The following is a 21,034-nucleotide window of genomic DNA, read 5'->3' on the forward strand; positions in this document are numbered from 1 at the left end:
GACCCCGCTGCTCTTCCTGAAGATCCACCAAACATCGGAGGATATCAGTTTGATCACGCAGCAGCTCCAGCATTGAATCCCGCCACCGCTGATCTTCCTGCCTACACCTCTGATCTTCCTGCCGCCACCTCTCATCTCGAGCGTCTCTCCTATCCTCACATTCGTCCCTCCTATCCTCACGTTGGTCCCTCCTGTCCTCACGTTCAATGGCATCTTTCCTGTACTTTGCTACCACATCCTTCCACTCATTCAGATGAGCTCTCTCATTGCGGGTTACTTCCATGATTTCTGAGAACATTTCGTCTCACATCTTCTTTTTCCTCCACCTTATCTGAGAGAGCCTTCGGAATGGAGTAGGGAGGCTTGAAAAATGTGCAGCTGCATAAGAGAGGGAAAAAAGGGAGAGAGAAGTATTTAAAAAGATACATTTTACAGAACAATGGTTAAACTCTTTCACAGTGAACAACACTATTTACCTTACATAGCCCATGTGATTTCACTACAAGGTCGCATTTTGCATCTTAATATTGAGTGCCTGCGGCTCTGGTGTTACAGATCTCACAGACGCAGGTCCGGGCATCAGAATTCAGCTTGCATGCGGCCATGGTAAGCCATTGTCTTTCGGCTTCTCCAGCCTTCATATACACAGTGCCCTCTAATGCTTCTTTCCTGTTAACATGCAGCAGCAGAAGCCAACCCCCCCCATCCAATTCTCTAGGATGATTGCTTTACCCCTCCCCCCACCGCATGGCTGGTATCATGGAAGATCACTGCTAGCCAAAGGCAAAAAAGCTTAGCGCTATCCTTCCTCCCCTCCCCCTGCTTGGCTATGTGCAAGGAACGATTTCTTTTAAGCAACAGCACATTGGGAAAATGGCCATCTCCGTCCCCTTAATTAAATTCCTGAATTTCAACCAGGTTACCATGAACGATATCACTCTGCTGAGGATAACAGAGCAAGATAAAGAATGGATGTTTCTTGAATGTCAGCAATCACCGGGACCATACGCAGCTAGGCTTTGTCATGTAATGATACCAGATTACTTGCTACATGCATGGCGTGGTCAAGCGTCCTACCATGGTGGACGGAACAAGGCTGCCTTGCCCAGAAACCTTCTGCAAAGGCTTTTGGAGTACCTCCAGGAGCGCTTCATGGAGATGTCCCTGGAGGATTTCCGCTCCATCCCCAGACATGTTAAACTTTTCCAGTAACTTTACTGGCCGCGAATGCATCCCAAGCCCTCATGGCAAATCAATCATTAAAAAACACTTGCTTTTAAACCATGTTTTATATTTACAAAGGTACACTCACCAGAGGTCGCTTCCATGGCTTCACTGTCTGGGCTAGTGGCTTGGGAGGGTTGGGAGGGTAATTCTGTCTGAGTCACAAAAAGCTCCTGGCTGTTGGGGCTAACGGAGTGCTGTGTGCTCGCTGCAAGGTCGTCCTCCTCTTCCTCCTCATCTTCCCCCTCCACAGAATCCTCAGCCATCGTTGAGATTACAACCCCCATCTCGGAATCCACGGACGGGGTGGGGTAGTGGTGGCACAGCCCCCTAAAATTGCATGCAGCTCAGCGTAGAAGCAGCATGTTTTCGGCCCTGACCCGGACCTTCCGTTTGCTGCTTTGGTTTTCTGGTAGACTTGTCTGAGCTCCTTAACTTTCACTCTGCACTGCACTGAGTCCCTGGTGTGGCCTTTGGCCATCATAGCCTTGGAAATTTTTTTGAAATATTTTTTCATTTCGTCTTTTGGAACGGAGTTCTGTTAGCACTGAATCCTCTCCCTATATAGCGATCAGATCCAGTACCTCCCGTGCGGTCCACGCTGGAGCTCTTTTTCGATTCTCAGGAGACTGCATTGCTATCTGTGCTGATCACAGCTCCACGCTGGCCAAACAGGAAATGAAATTCAAAAGTTCGCAAGGCTTTTCCTGTATACCTGGCCAGTGCATCCGAGTTCAGACTGCTGTCCAGAGTGGTCACAGTGGTGCACTGTGGGATACCGCCCGGAGGCCAATACCGTCGATTTGCGGCCACACTAACCCTAATCCGATATGGTAATATTGATTTTAGCGCTACTCCTCTCGTCGGGGAGGAGTACAGAAACTGATGTAAAGAGCCCTTTATATCGATATAAAGGGCCTCGTAGTGTGGACGGATGCAGCGTTAAATTGGTTTAACGCTGCTAAAAATCGGTTTAAACACGTAGTGTAGACCAGGCCACAGTCAATCAGCACTCAGCAAAAGGACCAGCAAGAGAAGAACAAAGGAAGGCAGATGTTCCACCCTGAGGTGCCAGCCAGGATGGCAATGGAGCAATTCACTGACATAGCTCACCATCTAGCTGTATTACAGCAGTGCCTACTGGTCTCCTGTATGATCGAGGATTGTGCTAAATACTTTACAAACATAGTAAGAGGCGATTTCTGCCATGAAGCATTTATAATTTAAGTAGTCTAGACAAAGGCTGGAAGGGCAAATAGAGGCAGAGTGAATTGCCCAAGGTTGCATGGCAAGCTAGGGGCAGAGACAGGATACAATCCAGTCTCCCAAATCCCTGTGCAGTGCATATCCATGTATTGTCTACACTAACAATAGTAACTCACCTGTACTAACTGCTTTCAGACAAAATGAATTCAAAGTAATAGGCAAACTGTATTCAAGGATCCCTTCATCCAACACTGAAACACAGTCACCTCTGTACAGTAACTGCACACCACAGCAATGTTGCACAACAAAAATAGAAAAAGGAGTAAGTTATCCAACTGAAAGTGCCCACGAGATTCAAGTAGGCAGAGTGGAAATATCTGGCATGGAATTTGATCAGAACATTGGGGTTAGCAACCCTATTAGAAGTGCCAAGAGACTTCTACTGACTAAGTGGTTAAGATCTCAGTTTTATATTTTATCTGAAATATTTTGTGCAGAACAGTGTCCCCCAAAACCATGCCAAGTCACTGTTTCAATACTAATTCAGCAAAGAATACCACAAGAAGCAGATGTTTTCCCAGAAATCTCCCATCCAACTGCTGATCAAACCTAACCCTGCTCACTCTATGTTTTGAAAGTTAAATGACCTCACAAAACATTGTGCTACTGCTGTAGGCAAGGTATACAAGGACAACCTACCCAAGTCTTACTCTTTTTAATAGGCAAGGACCAGGAGAAAAGGAGCAGCAGTCGCTGAATTTGGCTTTGGGCCAGTATTTGGGCACATTTTCACTCATTACAGTGACACTTCTACCTTTATCTAATCACCTCTACACTCGTTGGCTCCCTATGTTCCCTTTAGTCATTAGTGCATGTGAGAATATGGTCCATAACTAAGATAGCATCATTAATATTAAAATCATGCTATATTCCTCCTTGGTTAAGAGAGTTCTTCAAAACAAACATACCAATATCACCAACATTAAACAAAACCATAATACATGTAACTGTAGTGATGCAAATAGCAAGGAACAGATGACCAGCAGCTGGTGGTACAATTTTACCATTACAAGTCTATCGCAGTCTAACAGCAGCAAAATGGTAACAGGTTTAAACAGCTAGGCTTTAGTTTCACATAATTAGGTAACAAGTTTGTTAGGGCTGTCAAACAATTAAAAAAATAATTGCAATTAATTGTGCTGTTAGACAATAATAGAATACCATTTATTTAACTATTTTGGATGTCTTCTACATTTTCAAATATATTGATTTCAATTATAACAGAATACAAAGTGTACAGTGCTCACTTTATATTTATTTTTATAAAAATAAAGTGATCTGAGAATGTAAAAATGTTAATTTAAAAATATATTATAATTACAATGTTATTTGTAGTGTGGAATGACTAATCTCCGATTAAGTAGAAGGAGTTAGCTACAAGCTCACCATGTATTAATGATTAGCATAACCGTTCAAAATGGATTTAATAACTTCAAGAGAATGCAGTTTTAAAACCACAGCTACTGAAAGAATTCTGGAAAACATGGAGTTTAACAGATTTTTTGTAATTAGCCTCCAAATATTTTCAGGGGGTATTTATTACTTTCCACCATTCCTTAACATAAAGACACATAGCAGGTTAGCATCAGAGAATATTCTGGACTGCTTCAATTTCTGAAATACACTAATGTAATATTTTTCAAATATTTTGACACATGTAGAGGAAAACATTGGGCAATTTGATGTGTTATGTTTTTTTAAAAACTACTTTCTTTCTGCCAGTAGTGCAAGGAGTAGCTTTTTAGAGGTATTGCATAGTGAATTGCTTGGGACACTAGAACAGGGGTCAGCAACCTTTCAGAAGTGGTGTGCCAAGTCTTCATTTATTCACTCTAATTTAAGGTTTTGCGTGCCGGTCATATATTTTAACATTTTTAGGTCTTTTTCTATAAGTCTATAATATATAACTTAACTGTTGTTGTATGTAAAGTAAATAAGGTTTTTTAAATGTTTAAGAAGTTTCATTTAAAATTAAATTAAAATGCAGAGTCCCCTGGACTGGTGGCCAGGACCCAGGCAGTGTGAGTGCCACTGAAAATCAGCTCGCGCGCCGCCTTCAGCATGCGTGCCGTAGGTTGCCTACCCCTGCACTAGAATAAAAACTGAAGTTGCTCAGATATGTCTAATAGTACCTACTTCTAAATGCCTGACGACTGAAAAAAACAAAAACAAAAAAATCTAGTAGTGCACCTCCCCAAAGTAAGACTGCATTGTGCACAGCATTTTGCCAGGAATAACCACAATACAAACAGTATATTATTTGCAACAAACCACTTATTTGACAATGGAGTATTTCACATACTAAAAAGGGATCAGCTGAATGTTGAAAAAGGCATGGTCCAAAAAACAAAACAAAAAAATCCCTCAGCAGAAAACCAACTGATTGCATGATTCTAGGTTTTATATTTTCAGCCATCTAGTATGGATCGTGATCTACATTAACCTTAACAGACATTATGCAGATAAATACCTATATGTCACTGTAACAGGGTGCTTACCCTGCTCCTGCCCTGAAGGGCTTAAAACAGCCCTGGGGGAAGGTTGTGGCTGGGAGCTACTAAACTGGGCTGATTGGGAAGTAACTGTAGTTGGGCCATGCCCCAATCAGGCCACAGCTGGCCTGAATAAAGAGGCTGGGAGCCAAGAGCTCAGAAGTCCCTCTCTCTAGCTGTAGAGGGAGAAGGGCCTGGCTGCAGGGAGCTCAACAGAGAGTACCTGAGTGAAGCAGGGCTGGGGAAAGGCAGAGGAGCTGAGTAGCTCCTGCCTGGAAAGCCCCAGGCTGCGGCCTAGCATTGGGCCAACAGGTACTGGGGGTTGCGGAGGGCAGCCCAGGGGTAGGCCAAGGCAGCAGGTCCAAACTCAACCTTGCCAGTGATGAGTAGGCTGATATTGCAGTCTTCCCCAGGCCACAGGGGCTAGACAATGACTGGCAGTAGCCATATATTGAGGCAACGTGGGGATAGTAGGTGGGGGTTCCCCAGGGAGGGGAGACTCTAAGCCTGAGAGAAAGGGCTTACTGCCAGGGGGCAGCACCCCATGTAAAAGGGCACTGGGTCCAGGGAGGGACACAGGGGCCAGAGGACAGGCGGATCACCGGCCTGCAGAGGGCGCTCTGGAGCTGAATCAAGCTAATTCCCAGAAGTCACCAGCAGGAGGCGCCGCAGGAGTGAGCCCGCTCATCTACAGTCACACTGAAAATTAACCATTCAATTCCAATCAATTCAGGCTAGGAAAAGGCTATTGCCTAGCAGCCTGGACTAACCAGAACTATACCTGGACAAATTAACTTTAATTACCTCTCTACCCCAATATAACGCTGTCGTCGGGAGCAAAAATCTTACCGCCTTATAGGTGAAACCGTGTTATATCGAACTTGCTTTGATCCGCCAGAGCGCGCAGCCCCGCCCCCCTGAGCGCTGCTTTACCGCGTTATATCTGAATTCATGTTACAGCGGGGTAGAGGTGTACTTGCCGCTCTCTACGTAAGTTGCTAACCTGCACTGGGAATCTTGGCATCTCCAACCTGAATCCATGAAGACAAGAATTGTCTTGTCCCCTCCCCTCCCTTTTATGACCATGAAAGAGGCAGGGCAAGAGTATAATGTGTTCTTATTTCCTGCTACTTAGCTGATTGGGGCTAAGCAAGAGATAGCACATATCTGTGCAGGTGCAGTTCCCAACATGCAGTACTATACTGGGCAAAACTGACATTTAATTAAGTTTACTAGGCAACTTAGACAAATAACTAATTTTCAGTTTCAGGTTGGGCATGCTGGTCACTCATTGCATCTAGTATTTTTAAGTGAAAGTCAGATCAGCAGCTTTTCCTTAAAGAGAATGGCCTTGTCTACATTAGTCCAGTCCGACTACACTGATGTAGCTGCACTAGTGCAAACCCCTAGTGTAGACATACTACACGGATACAAAGCACAGCTTACAGCAGCACAACTTAGGCAAAGTCTAAACTTAAAAGAATTCTTCCAGGAACCTAGCTACTGCCGCTCAAGAAGGTAAACTACCTACAGTCGACAGAAACCTCCTTTCCTTAGAGGTAGGAAGCATTGCTGCTACAGCAGCATAACTACTGCTATAACTGCAGCTATACTGCTGTGGCACACATGGTATAGACCTGCTCTTACTTACGAGGAATAAGGGCTTGTCTACACAGGGACATTCAGAAAAGTTAATCCAAAGTAATTTTTTAAGTGGATTTAGTTAAGCCACATTAAATCCTTGTGTGGACATTCTCAGTCAGAATTAGTGTCACCACAGGGATTTAATGTGGTTTAACTAAACCACTTTAAATCAAATTAATGTCGTGAATTTAATTTTCTTGAGGCCTGGTCTACACTACGAGTTTATATCAAATTTAGCAGCGTTAAATCACATTAACCCTGCACCGGTCCACACAACGAAGCCCTTTATATCAATATAAAGGGCTCTTAATACTGATATCTGTACTCCTCCCCGATGAGGGGAGTAGCGCTGAAATAGGTATTGCCATTGCCATTAGGGTTAGGGTGGCCGCAATTCAACGGTATTGGCCTCCGGGCACTATCCCACAGTGCTCCATTGTGACCGCTCTGGACAGCAATCTGAACTCGGATGCACTGGCCAGGTAGACAGGAAAAGCCCCGCGAACTTTTGAATTTCATTTCCTGTTTGCCCAGCGTGGAGCGCCAATCAGCACAGGTGACCATGCAGTCCCAGAATCAAAAAAGAGCTCCAGCATGGACTGTACAGGAGATACTGAAGCTGATCTCTGTATGGGGAGATGAATCTGTTCTATAAAAACTCCATTCCAAAAGACAAAATGCCAAAACATTTGAAAAAATCTCCAAGGCTATAACAGACAGAGGCCACAACAGGGACTCAACACAGTGCTGCGTGAAACTTAAGGAGCTGAGACTAGCGTAATGGAAAGCCAAAGAACCAAATGGACACTCACAGAGGGAGGGAATGGGGACTGAGGATTCTAGCTATCCCACAGTTCCTGCACTCTCCGAAAACCATTTGCATTCTTGGCTAAGCTCCCAATGCCTGAAGGGTCAAAAACATTGTCGCGGGTGGTTCAGGGTATATGTCGTCAGCCCCCCCGTGGAAGAAAAGGGAAAAAAATCATTTCTCGCTTTTTTCCCCAATGTCACCATATGTCTACTGGATGCTGCTGGCAGATGCGGTGCTGCAGCGCTACACAGCAGCATCCCATTGCCTTCCCTTCCTGATGGCAGACGGTACAATATGACTGGTATCCGTCATCATCATCATCCCGTGAGTGCTCCTGGCTGGCCTCAGTGAGGTTGGCTAGGGGCGCCTGGGCAAAAATGGGAATGACTCCCGGTCATTCCCTTCTTTCAGCTTTGTCTAAGGGAGATTCAGTCCTGCTGGAATATCATAGCAGCTGGAGACTGCTACCCCACCCCGTTTTATCTCTGATTGCAGACGCAATAAAGTCAGGGTTGTTTCTTATTCATGTATTATTTATAACTTCATCACACAAATGGGGGGATAACTGCCACAGTAGCCCAGAAGAGGTGTGGGAGGAGGGAAGTAACAGGTGGGGTTGTTGCAGGGGTATCCCCTATAATGGCATGCAGCTCATCATTTCTGCGGGATATCTGGGGCTCTGACCCAGAGCGGCTGTTTGCCTCTCTGGCTCTTTAGTAGACTTGCCTGATATTCTAGGCAGGACTGACTCGACCTTTAGACAAAACTTAAAGAAGGGAATGATCTGGGGAATCATTCCCATTTTTGTCCATGTGCCCCCGGAGGACCTCAGTGAGGCCATCCAGGAGCACCCATGACAGCAGCAGATGGTACAATATGACTGGTAACCATCTCTGCTATCTTGCAAAGGCAAGAGGATACTGCTGTGTAGCACTGCAGTACTGCGTCTGTCAGCAGCATTCAGCAGACATACAGTAACAGTGAAAAAAAGGCTGAATGGGCTCCATGGCTGCAGTGCTATGGCATCTGCCAGGGCAATCAAGGGAAAAGGGTGCGAAATGATTGTCTGCCATTGTTTCATGGAGGGAGGATTGACTGATGACATTTACCCAGAATCACCCATGACACTGTTTTTGCCCCATCATGCATTGGGATCTCAACCCAGAATTCCAATGGGCGGGGGAGACTGCAGGAACTATGGGATAGCTACCCGCAGTGCAACACTCCAGAAATCGACGCTAGCCTCGGTACACGGACGCACACCGCCAAATTAATGTGCTTAGTGTGGCCGCGTGCACTCGACTTTATACAATCTGTTTCCAAATACCGGTTTCTGTAAAATCAGAGTAGTCCCGTAGTGTAGACATACCCTGAGTGTCCCCATGTAGACAAACCTCAAGTCACACCAGTGTAAGCCTCCCTTATTATTGGTGCAAAATATCAGGAGGTCATCTAAACCAACCCCTGCTCAAAGCAGGACCAATCCCCAGAGAGATTTTTGCTCCAGATCCCTGAATGTCCCCCTCAAGGATTGAGCTCATAACCCTGGGTTTAGCAGGCCAGTACTCAAACCACTGAGCTGTCCCTCCAGGTTCACACCGATTTAGCTAGACAGAACAACATAGCGCAAGTCTTCAATTACCAACTTACAGGTGTCAGAATAGAATCATAGAAGGTTAGGGTTGGAAGAGACCTCATGAGGTCATCCAGTCCAACCCCTCATTCAAAGAAGGACCAACCCCAACTAAATCATGCCAAACCCTTGACTCCTTTGTGCTGCTTCAACAACAGAAAGGACCATAAAGCCTGTTTAACTGGCTTCTGTGGATTCTTCTCCCTGCATACCATAGAATCCTTTGAAAATCTCACTCAGTTTCATTGATGGTACTACATAGCAGCAAAACTCTCCAAAGAGGCACTGAGCAGATGAGAAAAAAAGGTCGAAGGGAAAGGGAGAAGAAAACAGAGGAAGCAAAGGAGAGTAAGGAGCAAAACAATGGAATAATGACAGACAACAAGGAGAGAGATATAAAAAGACAAACCAATCGGGCGTGGGGGGTGGGGAGGAAAGGCAAATCCTCTAATACATGAAGAGGAAAGAGGTTAAGAAAGAAAGAAAGACGATCCACGCAGTGCAGAATGTGAGACATGAATTTCATCATCTAGGGATAAGCTGTCAATGCTGTTCAGTGCTGTGCATGAGGAACCAGGAAGATTGATCCATGTACACTTCCATGAAAATGTCAGTCCAACTTTTTGAAGTTTTAATAGCAACACACCCCTACTCCGTGCGTTCTCTTACTAACACCCATGCCAGCAAAACTCATCATGGCCAGCATTTCGGCCCCCACATGTAAAATACTCTAAATTGCAGTTATTATTGTATTCTTTTTATATCTTTAAAAAACCTGTTGGCTGCTCATTAAATTCAAGCAGTGACATACTGTAGATTTCCAAGGTTAAAAATAAATATATGTATCCAGTTCTTGACTAATCTCACTCTTGGATGTCAGTGCTGTGTTTTGTGGCTGGCAGGCCCAAGTTGTTATAATTTTTAAGAGCCACAAATGTACAGTATCTGTTACTGCTCTGATATGCAAAATTACTGCAGGCATCAATTAAAGCGACGTAGAATTGGACTGAAATGCCACCATGCACAAATTACATTGACCCCTAGAGACAATGTAGGATGTTCCATGCTCCTATCTCTGACTCAGAAGCTTTGGTGTCTAATAGCAGCAGCTGAGTTCATGCTTTATGAGGACACCACACTCCAACATTTAGGATGTGCTGCATTGACTTGATGGCAATACTGCATAGTCTCATGAACAAACACGTCTAATGACATAAGAAAAATTAGGATTCCAGCACAGATTATTTTTATCCCACACGATTTAAGACTGCAATATTACTAAATTTGCATTATAAGCTCTTCTGGAATCTATTACCATTAAGCATAATAAAAGAGAGCTCTCCATCTACTGCTCATTCACTGCGTAAGCCTTGTTTTCACTCACAGCAGGTTACTTTGTGATCTGCCCCAGCTTGATTTAAAAAAAAAAAAAGTTTTCTATTAAGCTGGGAGAATTACAAAGCTCTCTTTCACATCCACATTCAAACCACCTTGACAGGATCGTTCCAGGTGTGGCCATTGTTCCTGCTGTATAAGGGAGATTCAGAGTATGTCTACACTGCAATAAAACACCTGCAGCTGGTCCCAGTCAACTGACTTGGACTTGCAGGGCTTGGGCTGTGGGACCATAAAAGTGCAGTGTAGACTTTCAAACTGGGTTCTGGGACCCTCCCTCCCATGGGGTCCTGGAGCCTGGTCTCCAACCCAAGTCTGAAGGTCTATGCTGCAATTCTATAGCCCCATGAGCCCAAGTCAGCTGATACAGGACAGCCATGGGTGCTTGATTGCAGTGTAGACACAGCCAGTGGCTGCCCCTTTGTATCTGCGTATTACTGGGAGAGAGTCAAGAAAGGGGGGAAATTGTGCTTAATTTTGTTTTGATAGCCAAATCCTGCAGTCTATACTCAAGAAAAAAACTCCCATTTCATAGGAGTTCTGATTAAGGCAGATCTGCAGGATTTGACACCAAGACTGGACCAAAGATGGTCATGGGTTCCCTATTCCATACTAGTCCTGAAGAAACTGTACATTGACAACTCACTGAAAGAGAGACTGCTCTCTCCTTGATGCAAAGACACAAGTCCCATTGTTCACTACACCAAAGCATGTTCACTTGTTAATCTTCATAAACAGGAAAAGTGGGGATGTAGAATTTTTATTTTGCAGCTGGAGAAACTGAGTCAGAGAAGTCTATATCTTCAGAAGCTGTCAATGATTTTGGATGCCTGTTTTTTTGCTTCTCAACTTGAGCCTGGTTTTCAGAGAAGTTGAGTACATAAATCTCGACTACTTCCTTCAATCAAAGTTGTAGCTATTCAGCCCCAAGGTATGTCAGACTGGCCACTCAAAAATTGAGGTATCTAGTATTAGTGGGTAACAGCCACTCACCCCTACAGACTATCCTAACAAAATACAGTGTATTTAAAAAGATTTTAAAACACAATAAAAAACAAATTAATGAGAAACACCTAGAGAAATCAAAAAATGATTTGTTATTTTCAAAACTTCCCCCCCAAATTTGCAAGAGTCCACCTTTTCCATCAAAAGTAAATCTAAATCACTGAAACCTGGAATGACATGTGATATGTTTAAGAACCTGAACCCATCTAAGCTGATTAAACTACACAGGTCTTGAAGAAAGAACCAATAATTAAAAATACAAAATGGATATCCATCCACACTAAACAGCACTGCCAATACGTTAAGGGAACATGAGCGATCACGTACCATACTAATCACACATCAGAATTCTATAAGCCATCAAACAACTCATAATACTGATCAGGCCTCAACTTTTCCTGGATGACTGAATCATTTAGTTTAAAAACAAAAAGTATAAACTCTTCCTAAATTGTGCAGGTGCCATGCCAGCCCAATCTGCTAAATGCTTCCTCCTGCCAAAAATCTCTTCCTTTTTTGTCATGGTTGAAGCATACAGGTCACTTACATATAGTTCTGTATTTCATCTAGAAACAGGTGAAGTGGTAAAACTGTAAGCTCTGGATTTGATGAAAAGGAAACTTACAGTAGTGGAGAAGTTTCCTTTTCAGTTTCTGTATCAGCAGCACACCTATGTTACTGTAGCTCAAAACACATCACCGCTACCATAGCATTAACACTAATACATTGATGAGATCCAGTTGAAAAGATCTTCCCAAGAGGACTAGCAACTGCCCAGTATGACTATTCAGTGGGCCTGAATTTTCAGAGAAATACCAGGCTGCACACTCCTGCAAGCAAGTAAGCAGTACTCCATGGTCAATGGTTTCCTAGTATCAAAGACTAAAGAAGTCAGTACAACCCTCTTTATTCTTGTCTGCTGCCAGTAAGAGAATCTCCATCAATTATGCTACACACTCTGATCTGAAAAGACAGAAGGTTCCAAAAAGTCTGTGGATTCCATGTTTGCAGCAATCACTTTCTTGGTAATGTTCTGTTAAAGAGAGAATGGCAACTGGAACTAAAATTTCAAGCTGACAAAATATATACTACATGAATGTAGAAAGATAGCAGAGCTAATTAATCATTAATAAACACCATCTGGCATTTTGCTCTCCACAAGAGAAGTGTTAACAGATAGAAATAATAATCAATAGAGCACCCAGAGTCTCCCACTCGCCTTACATCAACCACAAAGGACAAGGGTGCTACTGTTTTCACAGACTCAATCAGACCACTTCTGATCTGATTGATCCTATCCCCAAAATAAGGCAACAGTTCCTCACAAACAATAAACATACATCACTCCTATGGTGCCAAGGCAATGCAACTCTGCTATGGAGCCGACATGCAATGGTTACGGAGCCAAGGTAAGATTACCCACAACTCAGGAGAGTTCCATCAGTAAAGATTTTGCAGATGCTGTGGATATGGTGGGGAAAAAAATTCTTCAACTCAACCAGTGCCATTTAAAATACATGATGACTGTGACACTAAGGAACAAGAGATTGTCTCCTAAAGAAGCAAATAGTGGAAATGGCACTGATGTACACTGCCAAACTAAGGAAGAAACTCTGTTCATTAAAAAAAACAAGTGTATTAAGTGGAAAGCTTACCAGATTTCTTTTGGCTACAAGGTTTGTGGAATGTGCGCACTATGATTTTTGTGGATCTTTGTTTACAGATTTCATGGAGGGCTGGTCTGCCAATCCATGCTTGTTAAGCATTGTTAGTACTAAATCTACAGTAACTCCTCACTTAACATTGTAGTTATGTTCCTGAAAAATGCAACTTTAAGTGAAACAATGTTAAACAAATCCAATTTCTCCATAAGATTTAATGTAAATGCGGGGGGTTAGTTCCAAGGAAAAAATTTTGGGGGCAGACAAAAAGGCATTATGTACTGTACTGTACTATGGTTGGGAAGTGCCTCTGGCTTACCCCACCCAGGCACAGCCCACTGCAGGCAAGGACACTAGGAAGCATCTTTGCAGCAGCAGCGGCAGCTTCCCCCGTGAAGAACAGGCTTGGACTTTGCCAGGAATGCTCCAGGCCCTCCTCTTCCTGTCCCCACTCCACTCCAGGCCCACCTCTTCCCACAGTCATTTCACCTCCTCTCCAGAGCACACCACATCCCTCCCCCAAAGTCCTAAGCGGTATCAAACAGCTGTTTGGAGGGACTTGGACTTAGGACTTTCTGGAAGGGAGGAGGAGGAGTGGAGACACAGGGCTTCCCTGCTCCTGCCCCTCCCTCCCAGAAAGTGGGAGGAGGCGCTGGGAGGAAAGGGGAGGAGGCAGAGAAGCAACTTGTGCAATGCTCACTTGTAAAGTCGCTGCTCTTCCACAGACTCTTACAAGCAGGCAGCCAAACGCCATTATAAGGGAGCACTGCACAACTGTAAACGAGCATGTTCCCTAATTGAGCAGGGACCTAACGTTAAATGGGAGGACATTAAATGAGGAGTTACTGTATATCTATGCTCACGTGATCTATAGAGATTTTTTAATCTACCGTGGTCATTCTTTACTATTGATTTCTCATAAAGAAGTGAAAAAAACAAACATCTTTGGTTGAAACTGAAGGTCCAAATAGCTGGGCAGAATACATATGCACAAAAAGAAAGAGCATATAATTTTCTCCAAAAGTCTATCTTTTTCATAAATATTACAATCACAGAAAAATAAATCAAATATAATTTACTTGAAGCAATATGCAAGGAATTTTTGTACAAGCCATTTCCACTGCATTGTTTCCTCTCAAACATGTTTTCATTTTAATATATGCTAGTAATGTTTACTGAATTGTGCTTCCATTTTTTTATTACATTAGATTGATCCTCCATAGTATTACTGTCACAGATGAAAGAACTGCATATAACCTCATTCATTTAGGTGCCCAAAGTCCTCCCAGTAGCATCAGGAATAGAGTGTTCCCAAGAGCAAGCTTTTCGATCACTGGTTGAGCTGAACGTTATTAAAAGCTCAGGTAGCTATAGTAAGATATTAGAATAATTTATGCATTGCTCAGAAGTGTAGCTAAGGTTGGGAGTAATTTAGTCTCATAAAATCAGATCGTGAACAGTTGGTGCACTAAGATAGGGCACAAGAGTCTGTGGATTTGGTATTAAAAGCATCTATCTGCTTTGGAGCAAGCCATGTTCTTTCTTGGGGACCTACCATTACAGATACCAAAGCCATGTGGATCTGCAGGTCTACCCTTTCTGAACAGCAGCAGGTGATACACAGGCCATGTTTTAAGTGAGGAGGCTGCTCTCCGGCCCTCGAAAGGTGTAACCTGTTCCAGTCTTGAATGTGATCTGGGAGCGGGGGGGGAAGAGGAGGAGTGGAAAGGGATGTGATCCCATAATGTGAATGAAAAACAGTGTGGAAGAGAAGAACCTTACTCTAGGCACCTGTGAGCCTTAAATAGATTACAATTATCTCAAATACAATCCTCAAGGACTAATGTTAAGATGGAGAATATGCAACATGCCTCTCGCACCGAGCATTGTGGATTCTCTCACGACTTGACTTTTCCAGAGAGTTCATTTCCATCCTTCTAATAAACTGTAAAAGGTAAAAGTAGGATATACTACACATACCAGTGGAGGTCTCTTCACACTAGCTAGAGTATACTACTCCTGGGGGAATTCTGCACCACTGCACAATGCAGAATTTTGCAGAAATTAATGTTGTGCATGCAGAATTTTCTTTCCCCTACAGAAACGGGCTGCAGTGCTGCTGGTCACTGCGAGGGGCCACTGGACCTGGCAGAGCCCAGCTCACACATAGAAGACCCTGTCAGGGGGAAAAGGGAGGGAGCTAGAGGGTTCCCGCCAGCATCAGTTCCCCACACGCCCTGAGGGAAGGAGACAATGGGGCACAGGAAACTCCACACAAGCCTCTGGATCCCTGGGTTCGAGGGGGGGGGAAGGGGTGTCACAGTTAGACTCTGGGGGGGTGGTGAAGGTATCTGGGCAAGGGGGGGCCCTGCGGCTGGGCTCTGGGAGGGAGGAAGGGGTGTTGGGTGTATTGACTGGGTGGGGACCATGGCTGGACTCGAGATGGGGATTGTTTGTGGTTGTCTGGCCCCCCGGCTGGGCTCTGGGAGGGGTGGGGAAGAGAGGGCAGAGAAACAGGAACTGGGTTGTCATGGTGGTTTCTTTAACACTCTACTCCTGTGGGAATTTTTGTGGGTGTCTGTACTGTTACAGACATACTTGCTGACAAGTATTTTGAAATAAATCACCAAAATAAATGAAACTGGCATGATTATGTAGTGTTATTTAGACAATTAAATGTGCAGAATTTTAAAATAATGTGCGCAGAATTTTTAATTTTTTGACACGGAGTGCCCCCAGGAGTAATACACTCAGGCTACTAAAAATAAGTTAACCAACAAGGAGAATTCAGGAATGAAATTAGGTTCTCTTACTTGGTACTAAAATAGAGTTTGTGCCTTTGAATTCTTCATAAACATTAATTGACTATGGAGTTGTGTATTTGTTTCATTTTTAGACTTGGACTAAGTGCTGGGGTTTGGATGAACTTTGTTTTCCAGAAGTAGAGAGAGATTTTAAAGCTTGACTCCAATTTTAGGTTAAATTCTGTTTTTAATAAACTTAGTTTGAACAGTATTTTCTACATTAACAGCCAGCCAGCACACAACACTTTGGCATTCAATTTCTGCAGAAAAACAACAGAAGACAAACAGCAGCTACTGAGATGGTATCTGGAATTTCTGCAGAAGTTAAACAAGAATACTAAGTAAGGGGCATCACCCCTATAACTAGTATCATTAAGAGCCAAAGTTCTTCCAAATTATGATGGTCTCACACTGAAGACACATCAGAAGTGGTATAGGACCCAATCATGCAAACACTACTGGGTGCATTGCTAAATACTGTAACTAGTTCCAATGAAGTCAACAGGACTACTCACAGTATTAAGCACTACACCTAGTAGTAAACATTGACAGGATTGGCCTATAGGTGCACAAATTTGGCAAGATACTTAAGCACACCCTACTGAAGTCAATGGGACTCAAACAGATGCTTATGCACTTAGGGCTTGGCTACACTGGAGAGTTGCAGTGCTGTAAAGCCACCACCAGCGCTGCAACTCACTCACCGTCCACACTTGCAAGGCACATACAGCGCTGAATCTCCCTGGCTACAGCACTGGTTGTACTCCACCTCGATGAGAGGAATAAAGACTATAGCGCTGCTGATGCAGTGCTGCTCCGCCAGTGTGGCCACCAAAAGCGCTGTTATTAGCCTCCAGAGGTATTCGGAGGTATCCTACTCTGCTCATCAGTTCGAACTCTACTGCCCTGGCCTCAGGTGACCCGCCCTTTAAATGCCCCGGGAATTTTAAAAATCCCCTTCCTGTTTGCTCAGCCAGGTGTGGAGTGCAATCAGTGAATCTTTCCAGGTGACCATGCCTCCATGCACCAAACAAGCCCCAGCATGGAGCAATGGTGAGTTGCTGGACCTAATCAGTGTTTGGGGGGAGGAGGCTGTGCAGTCCCAGCTGCGCTCCAGCCATAGGAATTACGATATTTTTGGGCAGGTATCAAGGGCCATGATGGAAAGGGGCCATGACCAGGACGCGCTGCAGTGCAGGGTTAAAGTGAAGGAGCTGCGGAGTGCCTACTGTAAAGCCCGCGAGGGAAACCGCTGCTCCGAGGCTGCCCACACAACCTGCCATTTCTACAAAGAGCTGGACGCAATACTTGGGGGTGACCCCACCTCCACTCTGAGGACCACCCGGGACATGGCAGGGGGAGGAGGAAGAGAAGGAGAAAAGTGAGAGTGATGGCACTGGGGTGGGGGGAGACATCCCAGAGTCCCTGGAGGCATGCAGTCAGGAGCTCTTCTCAAGCCAGGAGGAAGGTAATCAGTCGCAGTAGCCGGTACTTGGTGGAGGACAAACAGAAGAGCGGGTTCCAGTAAGCGGCTTTTATTTTCAGGATGGAAATTTTTTGGGAGAGGAGGGAGGATTAGGGCTGGATGCATCCATGCCTAGATGCGGAATAGCACACTGATGTGGTCTATCATGTCATGGTAATCGGCCCTGGTAATCTCTTCAAGTCTCATCCAGAGCGTAGGCAATGCTCTTGTGCAGGTTTATTGGGAGAGCCACTGTAGTCCTTGTCCCAGGGTATGTCTACACTACGAGATTATTCCGCTTTTACAGAAACTGGTTTTTTTAAAACAGATTGTATAGAGTCGAGTGCAAGCGGCCACACTAAGCACATTAATTCGGTGGTGTGTGTCCATGTACCAAGGCTAGAGTTGATTTCTGGAGCGTTTCACTGTGGGTAGCTATCCCATAGTCCTCCGCCCATTGGAATTCTGGGTTGAGATCCCAATGCATGATGGGGCAAAAACAGTGTCGTGGGTGATTCCGGGTAAATGTCATCACTCAATCTTTCCTCTGTGAAAGCAATGGCAGACAATCATTTCGCGCCTTTTTTCCCTGGATTGCCCTGGCAGATGCCATAGCATGGCAACCATGGAGCCCGTTTAGCCTTTTGTCACTGTCACTGTATGTGTACTGGATGCTGCTGACAGAGGCGGTACTGCAGTGCTACACAGCAGCATTCATTTGCCTCTGCCTAGGAGAGACGGTTACCAGTCCTTTTGCACCGTCTGCTGCTGATATGGGTGCTCCTGGCTGGCCTCCCTGAGGTCAGCCGGGGGCGCATGGACAAAAATGGGAATGACTCCCCAGGTCATTTCCTTCTTTATGTTTTGTCTAAAAATAGAGTCAGTCCTGCCTAGAATATGGGGCAAATCTACTAGAGAACCAGAGAGCACAGCCGCTCCAGGTTAGTGTGCCAGAGATCCGGCAGAAATGATGAGCTGCATGCCATTCTAGGGAGTGCCCCTGCAACAATCCCACCCGTTGCTTCTCTCCTCCCACACCCCTCCTGGGCTACCGTTACAGTGTCCCCCAATTTGTGTGATGAAGTAATAAAGAATGCAAGAAGAAACATTGACTTTTTAGTGAGATAAAATGAGGGGGAGGCAGCCTCCCGCTCCTATGATAGTCCAGGCAGTACAGAATCTTCATTAGACATGAGGTGGGGGTGTGAGGAGCTCAGCCTCCAGCTGCTATGATGAGGACAGTTACCAAGCCTTTTGCACCATCTGCCTCTCCAGGAGACAAAGCTTAAAGAAGGGAATGACCGGGACTCATTCCCATTTTTGCCCAGGCGCCCCCAGCCGACTTCACCGAGGCCAGGCAGGAGCACTCACGGGATGATAAGGACAGTTTCCAAGCCTTTTGTACCGTCTGCCATCAGGAAAGGAAGGCAAGAGGATGCTGCTGTTCAGCGCCGCGTCTACCAGCAGCATGCACTAGACGTATGGTGACATTGAAAAAAGGCAAGAAACGATTTTTTCCCTTTTCTTTCACGGGGGGGGGGTGGGAAGGAGGAGTAAATTGACGATATATACCCTGAACCACCCGGGACAATGTTTTTGACCCTTCAGGCACTAGGAGCTCAGCCAAGAATGCAAATGCTTTTCGGAGACTGCGGAGACTGTGGGATAGCTGGAGTCCTTATTCCCCCTTCCTCCCTCCCATCAGGCTACCACCTCCACATCACTGTGTCGCAAGGGGTGAGGGGACCAATGCTGCACATAAAAAAGCTGCATAGGGGCCAGAGCGGAATCCACATTGCAGTAGACCATCCCGTGCTTCCCAGGTGTTCAGTGTAGGTGCCCCCTGCAGCTGTTTGGTTCAGGGCTGTGCTGGGGTTTCACCATTTCAGGGCTCCCGTGGGTTATGTGCACTCTCTTTGGGATGGGAAAATTATGCTATTGTGAAGACCGTTAATGTGCCCTCCTTAACTGCGGGGGAAAAATTCTGTCTGGTATAAACAATGCTGCCTCTGTTAAGTGTTGCATTTTGCCTTTACAGATGTAACCTTGAGATCTTGGCTGTCCGTGTTATCACCGGCTGAGAGACTACAAAACTTCTGGAAGAGGCCGCGAAAAAGCAAAGACGACATGCTGCAAGAAGTGATGCAGCAATCTCTCACAGAGAATCAAAAAGCGCAGGAGTGGAGGGAGGGGGAAAACAGGATCCCCAAGGAAAACGCAGCGCAAAGGAAGCAATGTGTGGAGCAGCTGATAAGCATTCTGAAGCACCAAGCAGACTCTTTCCAGGCGCTTGTAGCCATGCAGGCGGAGCACTATCGCCACCGCCCCTCCCCCTGCCGCCCTTGTCCCAAACCTCTTTCCCTTGTGCCTCCATGTTAGCTCCACATCCCCTTCCCCAGCATATGGGTTCTTACCACCACCAGTACATTTACAACCAGCCCTGAGAACTGCGACCCTTACCCTCTGCACTCAACCCCCATCACCATGCAGTACAGCCATTCTGAAGTGCAGCAGTCATTGCACAGCACTCTGGACAGGACATATGCAAACCTGTGATTGTACAGTTCACCACCCCACCCACTTGCCCTTTCAGATTCCAAAAAAGTGGTGTCTCTTCAATAAATGAATTTTTGGCTTTGAAAACAGTCTTTATTATTGCAGAAAGTTAAAGATACCTTAGCCCAGGGAAGAAACAGGCTCTGCAAATCAGCTTAGGAAACACAGATTCCTACTAACACTGTAACCACTGCATTTCACTCCCCTGCAAAGCACCAAACATTACTATTGGTTTTCAGCCTCAAATTCCTCCCTCAAGGCATCCCTAATCCTTGAAGCCCTGTGCTGGGCCTCTCTAGTAGCCCTGCTCTCTGGCTGTGCAAATTCAGCCTCCAGGCGTTGAACCTCGGAGGTCCATGCCTGACTGAATCTTTCACCCTTCCCTTCACAAATATTATGGAGGGTACAGCATAACCGCGGGGATGCTGCTTTCCCCCAAGTCCAGCTTCCCATACAGAGATCGCCAGCGCCCCTTTAAATGGCCAAAAGCATACTCCACAGTCATTTGGCACCGGCTCAGCCTGTAGTTGAACCGTTCCTTGCTGCTGTCAAGGCTCCCTGTGTATGGTTTCATGAGCCACAGCATTAACAGGTAAGCGGGGTCTCCAAGGATCACAATGGGCATTTTGACGTTCCCTAATGTGATCTTCCGGTCTGGGAAAAAAGTCCCGGCCTGCAGGTTCCTGAAGAGGCCAGTGTTCCGAAAGATGCGTGCGTCATGCACCTTTCCAGGCCAGCCTGCGTTAATGTCAATGAAACAACCACGGTGATCCACAAGCACCTGCAGAACCATAGAGAAATACCCCTTCCGATTAACGTACTCAGATGCTAGGTGGGGTGACGCCAGAATAGGAACATGCATCCCATCTATCACCCCTCCACAGTTAGGGAAACCCATTTGTACAAAGCCATCCACAATGCCCTGCACGTTCCCCAGAGTCATGGTTCTTCTTAGCAGGATGTGATTAATGGCCCTGCAAACTTGCATCAACACGATTTCAACGGTCGACTTTCCCACTCCAAACTGGTTCCCGACCAATCGGTAGCTGTCTGGAGTTGCCAGCTTCCAGATTGCAAT

The 21,034-nt window shown here is 45.3% G+C and overlaps 1 protein-coding gene across 1 annotated transcript in view; it reads right to left on the minus strand.

The window, feature by feature from the left end:
• The window catches only part of APBA2 (amyloid beta precursor protein binding family A member 2), a 229,658-nt gene that overhangs the window by 177,053 nt on the left and 31,571 nt on the right, over nt 1–21,034 (minus strand). The gene's annotated exons all lie outside the window — the stretch shown is intronic.

Source organism: Gopherus evgoodei, chromosome 10 (genome assembly GCF_007399415.2).
Source record: "Gopherus evgoodei ecotype Sinaloan lineage chromosome 10, rGopEvg1_v1.p, whole genome shotgun sequence".
NCBI lineage: Eukaryota > Metazoa > Chordata > Testudines > Testudinidae > Gopherus > Gopherus evgoodei.